The sequence below is a fragment of the Schistocerca nitens genome, chromosome 4 (assembly GCF_023898315.1).
Source record: "Schistocerca nitens isolate TAMUIC-IGC-003100 chromosome 4, iqSchNite1.1, whole genome shotgun sequence".
NCBI classification, from domain to species: Eukaryota; Metazoa; Arthropoda; class Insecta; order Orthoptera; family Acrididae; genus Schistocerca; species Schistocerca nitens.
In genome coordinates, this window is record NC_064617.1 from 408,726,153 (window position 1) to 408,741,374 (window position 15,222).

The following is a 15,222-nucleotide window of genomic DNA, read 5'->3' on the forward strand; positions in this document are numbered from 1 at the left end:
TTTTGTTCGTTGTTGATCGTCGTGTTTGGTCGTTGCGGACGTCACATAACATCCGTTCAAGTTCGTTTGTTGATCCTTCCACTCAGTTTTTTTATTACAGATGCCAACCAGCTCTCTGACCGAACACGCTGCGCTACTGTGACGGCACAACTAAGTCATGCAGATAACAGTTGTCATCGGCGCTACACGGACTGAAAAATACGCGTCGGGTCAGACCCAAATTCTCAGCTTATCCGCAAACTACTACCGTAGCGCCCCTGCTCATTACTCTCATTACTCGTGACTTTCGTCGATTCCCGTAAGAGTCCGAGCGCGGTGTGCAATCTGACAATTGGCCAGTCTCGTATGTATGTCGTATCTGTTCTTTCGGAGCGATTTATCTGACATCCGAAAGGGCATGCTCATTGGATTTCGTATCAAGGGTGGAAGCATTTCCCAAGAGGCAAAATCGTTAAACTGCTCACGTGCTGCTGTCTTTAAAGTATACCGTGCACGGCAAAATGGTGCTATCCAAAATCGGTGCCAGAGCAAGTGTGCCGCACCAAGGGCCATAGATGAATGACGGATGCGGTGATGTGTACGGATCAAAAGATGTGCAACTGTTGAGCTACTAACCGCCCAGAGGAACCGAGGCACTACCAACAGTGTCTCCTCAACGACCGTTCTGCGAACTTTGTTGCGTATGTGCCACTGCTGCAGGCGCCCGGATCATGGGCTCATCGTGACTGCTTCTCATCGGCGACGAAGACTGGAATTTGCACCACAGTACCGCAATGAGACGTCCACTGAGTGGCGATAGATGGCCTTTTCAGATGATAGATGACCGTACTACGTGAACCGTCTGAAAGCAAACAACGAGCAACAATCGTCGGAAGGGTCCCAGCCGGAGAAGGGGGCGTTATGATCTGGGGAATGTGATCTAGAAGGCACAATGGACCAACACAAGTATGTATCTATCCTTGGGGAGCATGTTCACCCCTACATGCAGTTTGTTTTTTCTCGGCACGATGGCATCTACCAGCAGGGTAATTCAATGTGTCACACAGCTTTCAGTTTACGTGAGTGGTCTGAAGAGTACCAGCTTGAGTTTACCTTATACCCCTGGCCACCAAACTCTCGGAATTTAAACCCAATCGAGAATCTGGTGGTATCAACTCGATTGGGCTGTTCGCGCCACGGACCCTCTACCGAGAAACCCAGCGCAGCTGCCCACGGCACTGGAGTCGGCATGGCTTCACATCCCAGTCGGTACCTTCCATAACCTCACTGACTCCCTTGCTGCACGTCTTGCTCCCCTTACAATTAGGCGTTTCCTTTCCTATTCCACTCGCAGATAGAGCGAGGGGGAAAAGGCTGTGTATACGGCTCCGCATGAGCCCTAGTTTCTCGTGAGACATCTTTGTGGTCCCTATGCGAAATGTATGTTGGCGGCAGTAACATCATTCTGCAGTCACCTTCAAATGCCGATTCTCTAAACTTTCTCAGTAGTGTTCATCGAAATGAATGTCTTCTTTCCTCCTGAGATTCCCACTTGATCTCCCAGAGCATATCTGCAACACCTGCTTGTTGATCGAACCTACCGGTAACAAATCTAGCAGCTCGCCTCTGAATACCTTCGATGTCTTCTTTCAGTCCGACCTGGTACGGACCCCAAACACCCGAGCAGTACTCAAGAATAGGTTGTACTAGCGTCCTACATGCGGTCTCGTTTATGGATGAACCACTCTTTCCTAAAATTCTCCCAATAAACCGAAGTCGACCATTCGCCTTCCCGACCACAATCCTCAAATAATCGTTTCATTTCATATCGCTTCGCAACGCTACGCCCTGATATTTAAACGACGTGACTGTCAACGAGTACACTACTACATCTACAAATGGTTCAAATGGCCCTGAGCACTATGAGACTTAACATCTGTGGTCATCAGTCCCCTAGAACTTATAACTACTTAAACCTAACCAACCTAAGGACATCACACACATCCATGCCCGAGGCAGGATTCGAACCTGCGACCGTAGCGGTCACGCGGTTCCAGAGTGAAGCGCCTAGAACCGCACGGCCACACCAGCCGGCCTACATCTACATCTACATCTACGTGATTACTCTGCTATTCACAATAAAGTGCCTGGCAAAGGGTTCAATGAACCACCTTCATGCTGTCTCTCTACCGTTCCACTCTCGAGCAGCACTCGGGAAAAACGAGCACTTAATTTTTTCCGTGCGAGCCCTGATTTCTCTTATTTTATCGTGATGATCATTTCTCCGTATGCAGGTGGGTGCCAACAGAATGTTTTGGTAATCGGAGGAGAAAACTGGTGATTGAAATTTCATGAGAAGATCCCATCGCAACGAAAAACGCCTTTCTTTTAATGATTGCCACTCCGATTCACGTATCATGTCTGTGACACTATCTCCCCTATTTCGCGATAATACAAAACGAGCTGCCCTTCTTTGTACTTTTTCGATGACAACCGTTAGTCCCACCTGATGCGGATCCCACACCGCACAGCAGTACTCCAGAATAGGGCGGACAAGCGTAGTGTAAGCAGTCTCTTTGGTACACCTGTTGCACCTTCTGAATGTTCAGCCAATGAATCGCAATCTTTGGTTTGCTCTACCCACAATATTATCTATGTGATCGGTCCAATTTAGGTTATTTGTAATTGTAATCCCTAAGTATTTAGTTGAATTTACAGCCCTCAGATTTGTATGACTTATCGCGAAATCGAAATTAAGCTGATTTCTTTTGGTACTCATGTGAATAACTGCGCACTTTTCTTTATTCAGGGTCAATTGCCACTTTTCGCACCATACAGATATCTTATCTAAATCATTTTGCAGGTCGTTTTGATCATCTGATGACTTTACAAGACGGTAAATGACAGCATCATCTGCAAACAATTTAATGTTGTACCCGAAAATAACAAATTTGTTTTTCCTACTCACCCGCATTAACTTACATTTTTCTGCGTTACGAGCCAGCTGCCATTCATCACACCAACTAGAAATGTTGTCTAGGTCATCTTGTACCAACCTACAGTCACTTATCTTCGACACCTTCCCGTACATCACAGCATCATCAACGAACAACCGCAGATTGCTGCCCACCTTTGTCTGCCAGATCATTTATGTTATGTTTATGTTTGACGGGTGGTCACTTTAATGTGACTGGACAAGGTAGTTAGACTGTGGTTAAATTGTGTACTCTGCAGGTCCCCTTAGCCCAGAGGGACGCAAAAGCATGTTATCTCCCGTAGCAACACACTAGGAATTTCTGAGTAGAGAAGTTTTCAAAGTGACATACGGGTTGGATGATTTACTGAGTGATGTCTAGAGGCACTGACCGCACTCAGGTGACTTGTAAAGCAGCGAGCCGACAGCCGCAGCCGGGCCTTCCCGCCGACACCTCTTGAGGCACAATGGAGTAGGACTGGCTGGGCCTCAGCTGACCGCTGACGTCACGGGGCCGCTACCTGAGAGCGGCCGTCGGTCTGCCGCAGCTGTGGCAGGTGTCGGCTGACAAAGCGCTGCCTTGAACCCGCCGGTCACGCCACTCACAGCAAAGGGGTGCGCCCGTCAGGGGGACGTAAAACGTTTCAGTCCCACATAATCATCTCAGCGTTCCCACTTCGGCCAGGTTCCCTATTATCCGGCATTGGCCGCACCTTCCGCAAACTTGTCTACTCCACTAAGTATTTTGGATATGAAAAGGCTTCCCATACGACCACGTTTACCCCGGACGGTCCGAGTTTTTTAGTGCTAACCCTAATAACGTCCGGGGTTTGGAGAACTTTTCGACTGGCGAGGATTTTTTCTTTTAAATTTTAGACCAATATGTTCGACTCACGTTTTTAAACATTATCACGTGGCCGTGCCTGCCGATTTCTGCCAGCTTTGTGGTATATGCAGGGCTTGGCCACAAAAGAAAGTGATGGGAGTGCGAGCTCCAGATAACAAAGCGTCTAGAAGAAATAGCTCTCTCTCTCTCTCTCTCTCTCTCGCGATCAAAAGTAACCGGACTCCCCCAAAAACATCCGTTTTTCGCATTAGCTGCATTGTGGTGCCACCTACTGCCAGGTACTCCATATCACCGCCCTCAGTAGTCATTACACATCGTGAGAGAGCAGAATTGGGCGCTCCGCGGTACTCACGGACTTCGAACGTGGTAAGTTGATTGGGTGTCACTTGTGTCTGTAAGCGAGATTTCCACATTCATAAGCGTCCCTCGGTCCAATTTCCGATGTGACAGTGAAGTGGAAACGTGAAGGGACACAGCACGAAAGCGTACAGGCCGACCTCGTCTGTCCACTGATAGAGACCGTCGACAGTTGAACAGGGTCGTAAAGTGTAATAGACAGACATTTATCCAGAGCATCGCACAGGAATTCCAAACTGCATCAGGATCCACTGCAAGTTCTATGACAGTTAGGCAGGAGGTGAGAAAACTTGGATTTTATGGACGAGCGGCTGCTCGCGCCGGTAAATGCCAAACGACGCCTCGCTTCGTGTAAGGAGCGTAAATATTGGACGATTGAACAGTGGACAAACGTTGTGTGGAGTGACAAATCACGGTACACAATGTGGCGATCCGATGGCAGAGTTTGGGTATGGCGAATGCCCGGCGAACGTCATCTGCCAGCGTGTATAGTGCCAACAGTAAAATTCGGAGGCGGTGGTGTTATGATGTGGTCGTGGTTTTCATGGAGAGGGCTTGCACCCCTTGTTGTTTTGCTTGGCACTATCAAAAAAATGGTTCAAATGGCTCTGAGCACTATGGGACTCAACATCTTAGGTCATAAGTCCCCTAGAACTTAGAACTACTTAAACCTAACTAACCTAAGGACATCACACACACCCATGCCCGAGGCAGGATTCGAACCTGCGACCGTAGCAGTCCCGCGGTTCCGGACTGCAGCGCCAGAACCGCTAGACCACCGCGGCCGGCTCTTGGCACTATCACAGCGCCTTCTTGCTCCCCCAATTCGGGGATGGCGATTGCATCTTCCAACACGATCGAGCACCTGTTCGTAATGCACGGCCTGTGTCGCAGTGGTTACACGACAGTTACATCCCTGTAATGGACTGGCCTGCACAGAATTCTGACCTGAATGCTATAGAACGTCGATTTCGTGGCAGGCCTCACCGACCGACATTGATACCTCTCCTCAGTGCAGCACTCCGTGAAGAATGGGCTTTGCGTGTGTATGTGTGTGTGTGTGTGTGTGTGTCTGTGTGTATTTAAGAATATTTAAGAATATGTAGCCCAAATGTTCATTAGGGGATCATGTACAAACATTAAGTAAATCGACCAAGAACTTACAGAGATTTTTGTTAACAACCTTTCGCCTTTATATATTACATACATAATTATATGTTTCAAGTCAGATTATGAAATCTTATGTAGACAGTGATCTCCTCTTGTATTGAAGGTAAAGAGTGCAAAATTTCGGCAATATCGGAATAAAGCTGTAGATTTGTATGAATTCCAAAACAAACGAACAAATCGAAACTATTATTTATATAGGTAGTTGGATGCAGTCTTCTCGGGATGTGATTTCGTTTTTCTATTTTTTCTTTTTTCCTTTTTTTTGTTATTTAAGTAACGCTAAAATAGATAATAAAGTAGTGTCCATGAAGGGACTCGACCCAACGACCCTCAGAATACCGTTATGGACACCTTCCGCTGCGCCAACCGCTGACTGACAACTATGCAAACATAAGTGGCTAACTCCTGGCCCAACGCGCTTCAAAAATGTTGCTTCTTGATAGGGCTTGGTCATCTGGAACTCCCGCTTCTGCCACTTTCATTTCTGGCCAAGCCCTGCTTACATCGTAAACATGGACGAAATTGGTTCCGAAGAGTAGACACGGCCCCTTTTTTTTTTTTTTTTTTTGTCAGTCAGCCAATCGTGGAACAAGCACTGATGTCCATGGGAAGAGGTGGCTGCCACTTCCGTCACAAGTTTATGTTTATTGTTAGTCTTTTGGCAACACGAAAGGGCAACACGTTTATTGTCTCCGTGTATGAAATAACTGAAATAGCTGGTCTACATGATTTTGATCATTTTACCGCTATTCGTTTCTTTGTTTCACCGTTTAGCAATGTTCAAAACAAAGTGTGTGTTTACTGTTGACCTGGAACAGAAAAACAAATTTGTGAAATGGTGGAATGACAATAACAATGAATGTGGTTCAAATGGCTCTGAGCACTATGGGACTTAACTGCTGTGGTCATCAGTCCCCTAGAACTTAGAACTACTTAAACCTAACTAACCTAAGGACATCACACACACCCATGCCCGAGGCAGGATTCGAACCTGCGACCGTAGCGGTCACGCGGCTCCAAACTGTAGCGCCTAGAACCGCACGGCCACTCCGGCCGGCACAATGAATGTGTTGCACACTATGCACTGGGGAATTTTCTGTTGCACCTAAAGGAAAGGGTACAATGAAAGACCACGTGGAGAGAGCCAGACGCAGGAGTGCTACTAATGCCACTGCTTCGCCAAATCTAAGAGATTTTTTAAAGCCAAAGGTGGAAACTGTGATTTACAGTGTGTTGTTAAAGAGCCTATATTTTCATACCACAATGCTAGACGCGAAATCAGTTACAAAACATCATACTGCACATCTAAACTGCCTACTGGTTAAAAAGTTATATGACTTAAAATTTTCTTCTGGTAGAACCGCAACTGAGGCTATTACTGTTAACGCTATTTCGCCGTTTACGTTCAACAATGTTTTTCATTCTTTGGAAAACATTAATTATACAACAGTAGCGATAGATAGCTAAAACGGAGTTGAAGTAAGACTTGTTCCGATTGTTGTAAGATATCTCAGTCTGGAGGAAGGAATTCAAGCTAAACTTCTAAATTTCGATGAAGTGTCATGTGGCATTGCTTAAATTTTGACTCTGTATCTTTTGTAGTGTGTGAAATAATACATACTTGAAGAAAAGTTGGTTTGTTATACTGCTGATAACACTAACAGTAATTATGGTGGTGTGAAGAGGAATGGGAATGAAAATGTGTTCAGGAATTTAAATGACCTATTTTAGGCACTGGTTATTCAGTACACAAACCATTACTGAAAAAAAGTCATATTTAGTGACAGATGTTTAAAGATTTAGTTAACTCTTACAACTTTTAAGAAATTTCAAAAATATATGTTGGGTTGGATCCTTAAGAATATGCTATATCTAGATATGAAGCGTTCTTCAAAACCTTGCTTATGAGAAAGCTTTCGAATCAATACTGTAACAGTTTCGGCGAATTTCCCCTACCTGCAAAGTTGTTCTCTGTGAGTGTGGCATGTGGGATCACTGATTAAGCTAGTCTATAAATCCAAACGGACTAATTCGAGCCCCTATCATATCTATGACTTTTTCCCTGACCTTTGGTAGGCTAATATCTTGTGTTGGCGGTTCTTATTCGCATGAAACGTAGCCAGCCACTTTTTGAATTTGATACACTTCATTACAAAATTAAGTAGTTTTAGAGATATTGCAGACGTTCCAGGAACATTACTTTCCTGAACATATGCAACTATACGCTAGAGCAGTGATGCTGGCGAAAATAACAGAAATTATTGCGTAAATCAACGAAATATACGAGTATATGATACGAAAACATTGTCATATTTTAGGGTAATTACATTGTATCACACATCGGCATCCGTAAAAAATTCATTTCGATAACCGATAATGTAATTTCAGCCATCTTACACACACAAACAGTATTTAGGTATGCTTCCGGGACCGAGTTCATGTCCAGTACACACTGGCTGATAACGAAATTTTTTTCCTAGAAGGTAAAGGAATTCCTTGTCTATTTTTGTGTTGTGTTCATGTAAAGTACTTAAAACATCCAACCATACGCAGTTTTGATACAAACTGAGAATTTCTGCGAGTTATTCAGATTGCAGCTATTTAACACCAAGATAAACCCAATATTGTTCTTTGGTGTTTTGCAGTGAAACCTGCTAAACGTTATATTTTATTGCCTGCAATATAGCTAACTCCATATTTCTGTAGTATTGTACTATCGCAGGTTTTATATTTGTTTCACACATCGTTTTTCCAACAAACCTGAGCTGAAACGAGGGATAAATCGACTCGTGCCTGCTTTTGCGAGTTCCATGGCTTCGAGCGATTGTAGGATATTAATTTTCCTGACTGCTTTGAAGAAGTTATCGTGAAAAAGCAGCACGGACAATGTCAGACTTCGTCAAAAAGTGTATTTCCCGTTCTCTGTGGTAAAGATTGGCGACTAGGACAACTCATGGGCCCCACATCGAATATGTTCAAGTTACGTGGAACGGCTCCGCATGCGATCTAAGCATAAGGTGAAATCTTTCCGTTTTGGGGTGCCAATGATATGGAGGGAACTTTGAAATTACAGTGATGGCCGTTGCTTTTGTTCGTGTAACATAGGCGGACACAGCTTTAAAACCAAAAAAGGGAATCTGTTGTCCAAGCACCGACTCTTCTTTGAGTCCTGTGCCTCATGGACGTGATGTTTCTGTACGTCTTCCGATTGATAGCCTCGATGATGTGGTTCCACTTTCAGGGAACGAGACTCGCGTTAGTGTTGAAGATTATGAAGTCAAGGGCTGCCTTGAGCCACAATTGTTTTTACAATCCAAATTGAATGATTGAGTAGAAACCGGTAGCTTCGTAAAGATTCTGCACAGTTCTTAGCCTGTAGAATGTAAGAAAAGAACTTCTTGGCCGCATGAACTTCTTTCTCTTTGTTCAGAGTACTCCAATGTTTCTGGTTTGAGGCAAATGTTTAGAATTCAGCATGAGGCGAAAGAATGGAGAATCTTTGTCGATTCTTCAAAGATAAATTTCAAATCTAGCCTACACAACAGAAACAAATAAGCTTCCGTATCTGCTGAACGTTTAGTGTATTTGAAACAGAAGTATAATTCTTTACCCATTCTTCTGGACGAGCTTAATTATTAAGAATACGAACTGGCTATATGCAGGGATTTTAAAGTACTGTCCATGATCTTTGGTCAACGGGGGGGGGGGGGGGGGGGCTATACCAAGTATCCCTGTTTCCGGTCCGCCGCGCGGAGCGGACGAGCAGTTTGAGGCGCCATGTCACGGACTGCGGGGTCCCTACCTCCGGAGGTTCGAGTCCTCCCTTGGGTATGTGTGTGTGTGTGTGTGTGTGTGTGTGTGTGTGTGTGTGTGTGTGTACGTGTTGTTCTTAGCATAAGTTACTTTAAGTAGTGTATAAGTGTAGGGACCGATGACCTCAGCAGTTTGGTCCCTTAGGTATTCACACACATTTGAACACTTCTGCTTCCCGTCTGAAAGGAACAATCGTGCAAAAGACATGCAGTGGTCTCGGGAAATCTGGCCAAGTACATCGCCAAATTTAGCATCATGAAACATTCTGAAACCGTTCACTAAAGCTTTGTCAAAAGCTCGTAACACTTTCAAGCATGAGGCAAGTAAGTTTGTGCGGCTATCAGAAGCTAAGCTTAAAGAAGGAATTTTCATCGGCCCTGGCATTCGGAAACTAATGAGAAACGAAACATTTGAAGATAAAACGAAAGGCATTGAAAGATCAGCTTGGACAGCCTTTAAATAAGTTGTCAACAAGTTTCTCAACAACGGCAAAGACGGTGATTAGGAGAATACAATAAGAAACTCGCTGGTTAACTTCGATGTAGAGGGTGGTTATAATGAAACTCTCACTACTTGAGCCTATGTAGACGGGAAGGTATTTACCGTATTGGCACCCAACTTAGGAATGATGCACAGACTGTGCGCTGCGGCACTCTCACTACTTGAGCCTATGTAGACGGGAAGGTATTTACCGTATTGGCACCCAACTTAGGAATGATGCACAGACTGTGCGTTGCGGCATTTGCGTTGTTAACGTTGTCAAGATTTGCCGTTAGGCGACAGTACTGGGGACATAGGACTGCATTAGAGTGTGCATTACACTTTCAGTCAGTCAACATGGATGAGCAGGGCTTTACTCGTAAAGCTGTTTTCTCAAAACAACAGTAATAATGCCGCTGCTCTTCGTACAGGCGCATTAAAGGAATACGGAGTGTCTTCTTCCCACACCGGGGTCGAAGAATATGATTCGGTAGTTCGAATTAACTGGCGATTTGGGTTTTTTTACCGGAAGAGGCCGACGGCCAATCGCACCACAAATTGTTGAAGAAGTTACTGTTTCCATGGCTGAGAATGTTGGCCGCAAAGTGCAATCTTCAAGCAATGCACCAGCTGTGGATGCTAGCGAGGGAGGTAGCCAACTACTAACCTGAGATGTTTTCGACAGCAGTTTGTAACGTGGAACGCAATTAACAAATTATACTCTCTCATGCCGAAATACAATGTGTTTCATTCAATGTTTTATTCGTTACTTCTCTTCCACATGTCCGCAGAAATGTTTCCACGAAGTTTCATTGTCCTACAATCTACATCTACATCCATACTCCGCAAGCCACCTGACGGTGTGTGGCGAAGGGTACTTTCAGTACTTCTATCGGTTCTCCCTTCTATTCCAGTCTCGAATTGTTCGTGGAAAGAAAGATTGTCGGTATGCCTCTGTGTGGGCTCTAATCTCTCTGGTTTTATCCTCATGGCCTCTTCGCGAGATATACGTAGGAGGGAGCAATGTTCTGCTTGACTCCTCGGTGAAGGTATGTTCTCGAAACTTCAACAAAAACCCGTACCGAGCTACTGAGCGTCTCTCCTGCAAAGTCTTCCACTGGAGTTTATCTATCATCTCCGTAACGCTTTCACGATTAGTAAATGATCCTGTAACGAAGCGCGCTGCTCTCCGTGGATCTTCTCTATCTCTTCTATCAACCCTATCTGGTACGGATCCCACACTCGTGAGCAATATTCAAGCAGTGGGCGAACAAGCGTACTGTAACCTACTTCCTTTGTTTTCGGATTGCATTTCCTTAGGATCCTTCCAATGAATCTCAGTCTGGCATCTGCTTTACCGACAATCAACTTTATATGATCATTCCATTTTAAATCACACCTAATGCTTACTCTTAGATAATTTATGGAATTAACTGCTTCCAGTTGCTGATCTGCTATATTGTAGCTAAATGATAAAGGATCTTTCTTTCTATGTATTCGGAGCACATTACACTTGTCTACATTGAGATTCAATTGCCATTCCCTGCACCATGCGTCAATTCGTTTCAGATCCTCCTGCATTTCAGTACAATTTTCTATTGTTACAACCTTTCGATATACCACAGCATCAACCGCAAAAAGCCTCAGTGAACTCCCGATGTTATCCACAAGGTCATTTATGTATATTGCGAATAGCAACGATCCTACGACACTGAAATCACTCTTACTTCGGAAGACTTCTCTCCATTGAGAATGACATGCTGCGTTCTGTTATCTAGGAACCCTTCAATCCAATCACATAATTGGTCTGATAGTCCATATGCTCTTACTTTGTTCATTAAACAACTGTGGGGAACTGTATCGAACGCCTTGCTGAAGTCAAGAAACACGGCGTCTACCTGGGAACCCGTGTCTATGGCCCTCTGAATCTCGTGGAAGAATAGCGCGAGCTGGGTTTCACACGATCGTCTTTTTCAAAACCCATGCTGATTCCTACAGAGTAGATTTCTAGTCTCCAGAAAAGTCTTTATACTCGAACATAATACGTGTTCCAAAATTCTACACCTGATCGACGTTAGAGATATAGGTCTATAGTTTTGCACATCTGTTCGACGTCCTTTCTTGAAAACGGGGATGACCTGTGCCCTTTTCCAATCCTTTGGAACGCTACGATCTTCTAGAGACCTACGGTACACCGCTGCAAGAAGGGGGGAAAGTTCCTTCGCGTACTCTGTGTAAAATCGAACTGGTATCCCATCAGGTCCAGCGGCCTTTCCTCTTTTGAGCGGTGTTAATTGTTTCTCTATCCCTCTGTCGTCTGTTTCGATATCTACCATTTTGTCATCTGTGCTACAATCTAGAGAGGGAACTGCAGTGCAGTCTTCCTTTGTGAAACAGCTTTGGAAAAAGACATTTAGTATTTCGGCCTTAAGTCTGTCATCCTCTGTTTCAGTACCATTTTTCCTTGGGGGGTCTCTCAAGTGGCGAAAGTTTAATTACAACCACTCTGTGTCAGGTATCTCGATGGGCTTGTAGTTGCACTTCGTGGCTTGCTACGTCAGCCAAATGCCATAAAGGTAGAGACCGAGGACCAGGGAGAAAGGTTGCATCATGACATAAAACAAGTGGAGTGAAGCTATCAGGGCCGATGGGACGTCAACGTGATAGTTGACTATTACTGAATGCTGCACGGGAAGTGTCCCGAGGTAGTGCACATAAGAAAAAGTTCGAAACAGAGCTTTGAGGGGGAAAAAAGTCATCAAGATTTATGCAAGTGCCATGGTACTGGAGAACATAATATTTGATTACAGTGTTAGGAGCTTATTTTACTAAGTTTTATTGTATAAAGTTTTTAATATATGCAGTTTGTGTAAATTTTCTTTAACTTATCATCACTTTGTGAGATAAACCGTACGCGATAGAGGGAAGTACTTAGCACTTATAAACTTGCAAGTGTCAGAATAAAATTAGGATCACTTAAAACGATTTTAAGAAATTCTAAGTATAAAATTCTAGACCTTTATAACCCACCAGGAAGTTTCGAAACAGCGCACACTCCCCTGTGGAGGAAGAATGATGCACTCTTTCTGCAATCTCCTTCTTAAGCAAATAGTATGTGGGTGAAGGGACCGAAGTTAACTAAATATACAACCTAGAATTCATGTTCTACTCAAAGGAGATACACCTGTATGACAGTGGAACGACAATTTCTCTCGACCGTCTTTCATTATCGAGTCTATATTTTCTAGCACAAATTCATCTTTGGTGTCTGGCGCTGCGACTCCTCTGTATGCAACAGCAAAGTCCAGGATAAGCCTCACGCAGTTTCCGACGTTAGTCATCATACGTTTTATCTATACTGCGAATAATGAATGCTCGAAAAGCTCCCTTAGCGTAAACCCCAAATTAAATTTACATCTGATATTTTTGCCTTTCTACTCTTTGTTCTGCCTCATGGCAGGATCGGTAATCACTATAATTTGCATACTAATGGCCAGAAAGTTCTTCTTTATTATGAACGAAGCGCAACTGTGCACTGATGCAAAGGAGATAAAGATTTTAGCTGCCAGTGGGAACTGATTTATATCAGTGGACAACTTGAAAATTTGTGCTGGACTGGGATTTGAACCCGAATCTCCCGCTTACTAGGCAGATGTGCTGACACAGTGGCCGCAACAACCATACAGTTACCCTAGCACGCCTCCCGTCAGACCCAAATTCTCAACTTATACCATACACTACTTATCAAGTGCCCCTGCTCATTAGCCTCGTTACTCGCGGCAATTCGCCTATTCCCGTAAGAGTTCGACCTTGGTGTGGATCTGCATTGAGGGGATCATTGGTCATCATCGTCTTAATGTGTGTGTGTGTGTGTGTGTGATATCTGTTCTTTCAGACATGTCCGAAAAACTAGAAACCACAGCCGGCCGCTGTGACAGAGCGGTTCTAGGCGCTTCCGTCCGGAACCGCGCTGCTACTACGGTGGCAGGTTCGAATCCTGCCTCGGGCATGGATGTGGGTGTTGTCCTTAGGTTAGTTAGGTTTAAGTAGTTCCAAGTCTAGGGAACTGATGACCTCAGATATTAAGTCCCATAGTGCTTAGAGCCATTTGAACTAGACACCACATTTAAGTAAGCTCTGTTTGAAAACTACCATTCTGCGAAACCGTATCACACACACAGCCAAATTTGATTCTAAGAAGTGATACAGCGTTAAACTCTTGGCTTGTACGAAGGAAGAAGGGAGATTAAAGTTCTACATCGCGTTGACGTCGAGATCGTTAAAAGCAGAGCACACGCTCTGGGTGGGGAAGGGATGGGGAAGGAATAGGAACCATCCCAGCATTTAGTTCCAGCGATTTGGAGCACTATAAAATTTTTAATCCCTCTTGTGATAGGATACACTAACTACTTTTTTGGTTTTCATTTAGGTATGTCTAGCTACCGTTGTATAAATATCAATGTAGTTTTACTCTTAGTTGCACATTTGGTTGTGTATGTGTTCGTCGGTTGGTACAAGGATATATTTTTCTATTGTTCGTCGTATGAAATCTTATCCAGCAAAACTGTAACTAAGCCTTTTTGGGGTGGGGGTGGTGCTTTTTTACTCGGAAGTACTTCCGTCCGAGTTTTCTCAATCGAGTATATATTGTATAGATGCGCGTTTGTTGCATCGTTGTAATACGGACTGATATATATACATATATAATGCGCCTAAGTATTATATATATATAGAAGTGCAGTATCTTTCATCTTCGAGAATCGTGCTGTGTAATGCAATAGTTTATTATCAAGACACAATTAGGACGAACAGCAACGAAAATATGCAAACTTACAGAACCGATTTTTTATGCCGGAAATTTTGAAGTCCGGAAAAGGCACAGATCAGACGCAGTGAATTGGTTGAGCAAATATCGATGTGACACGCTGTATAAATCAACTAAGGCAGACAGCCACACGCGTAAACAGTTAGGGTATTAAGTAATAAAACAAGACATGGAGCACACTGCCGAATCATTCCCAGACGAGATTAAAGGGGAAGAGATTGTGCTTCATAAACACGATCACCTATTAGACTTTATCAGTATATTTGTTTTTCGTCTGTATTGTAATAACACAACTTCATTTATGGCAAGTTTGGGGCCACTGGCGACCTAAGGAGCAAAAGTACATTTAAATTCGCAGGTTACATGTTTATCAGTGTTTACGTGCAAACATTTTCACATCAAACATATCTGTACATTAATTGTGTACGTTTGCTGGACAGAAAGCTGCACATATCCGCATAGCCCAAGGATGTATAGCTAAAATTTTATAAATTATGAACTAGGAGTATAATAGATATATGGGAAACCTGTGCTGCTCAACTCCGAAATCTCGAAGTATACAGGGTGTCTCAGAAGGAATGGTTAATATTCAGGGATATGACAGGAAAGACCTTTCGTACCAAGAAAGTCTATTAAACATGGGCTCTAAAATTCTATCTTAAGAGCTATGAACACCTCTTCATCTTCGGTCCTGTGAAACAAATCTCTTCTACTGCAAGCTCTTTGCTTTCTATTTGTTGAGAGGTATTACTGTAGACGGAAACTATAAACAATATC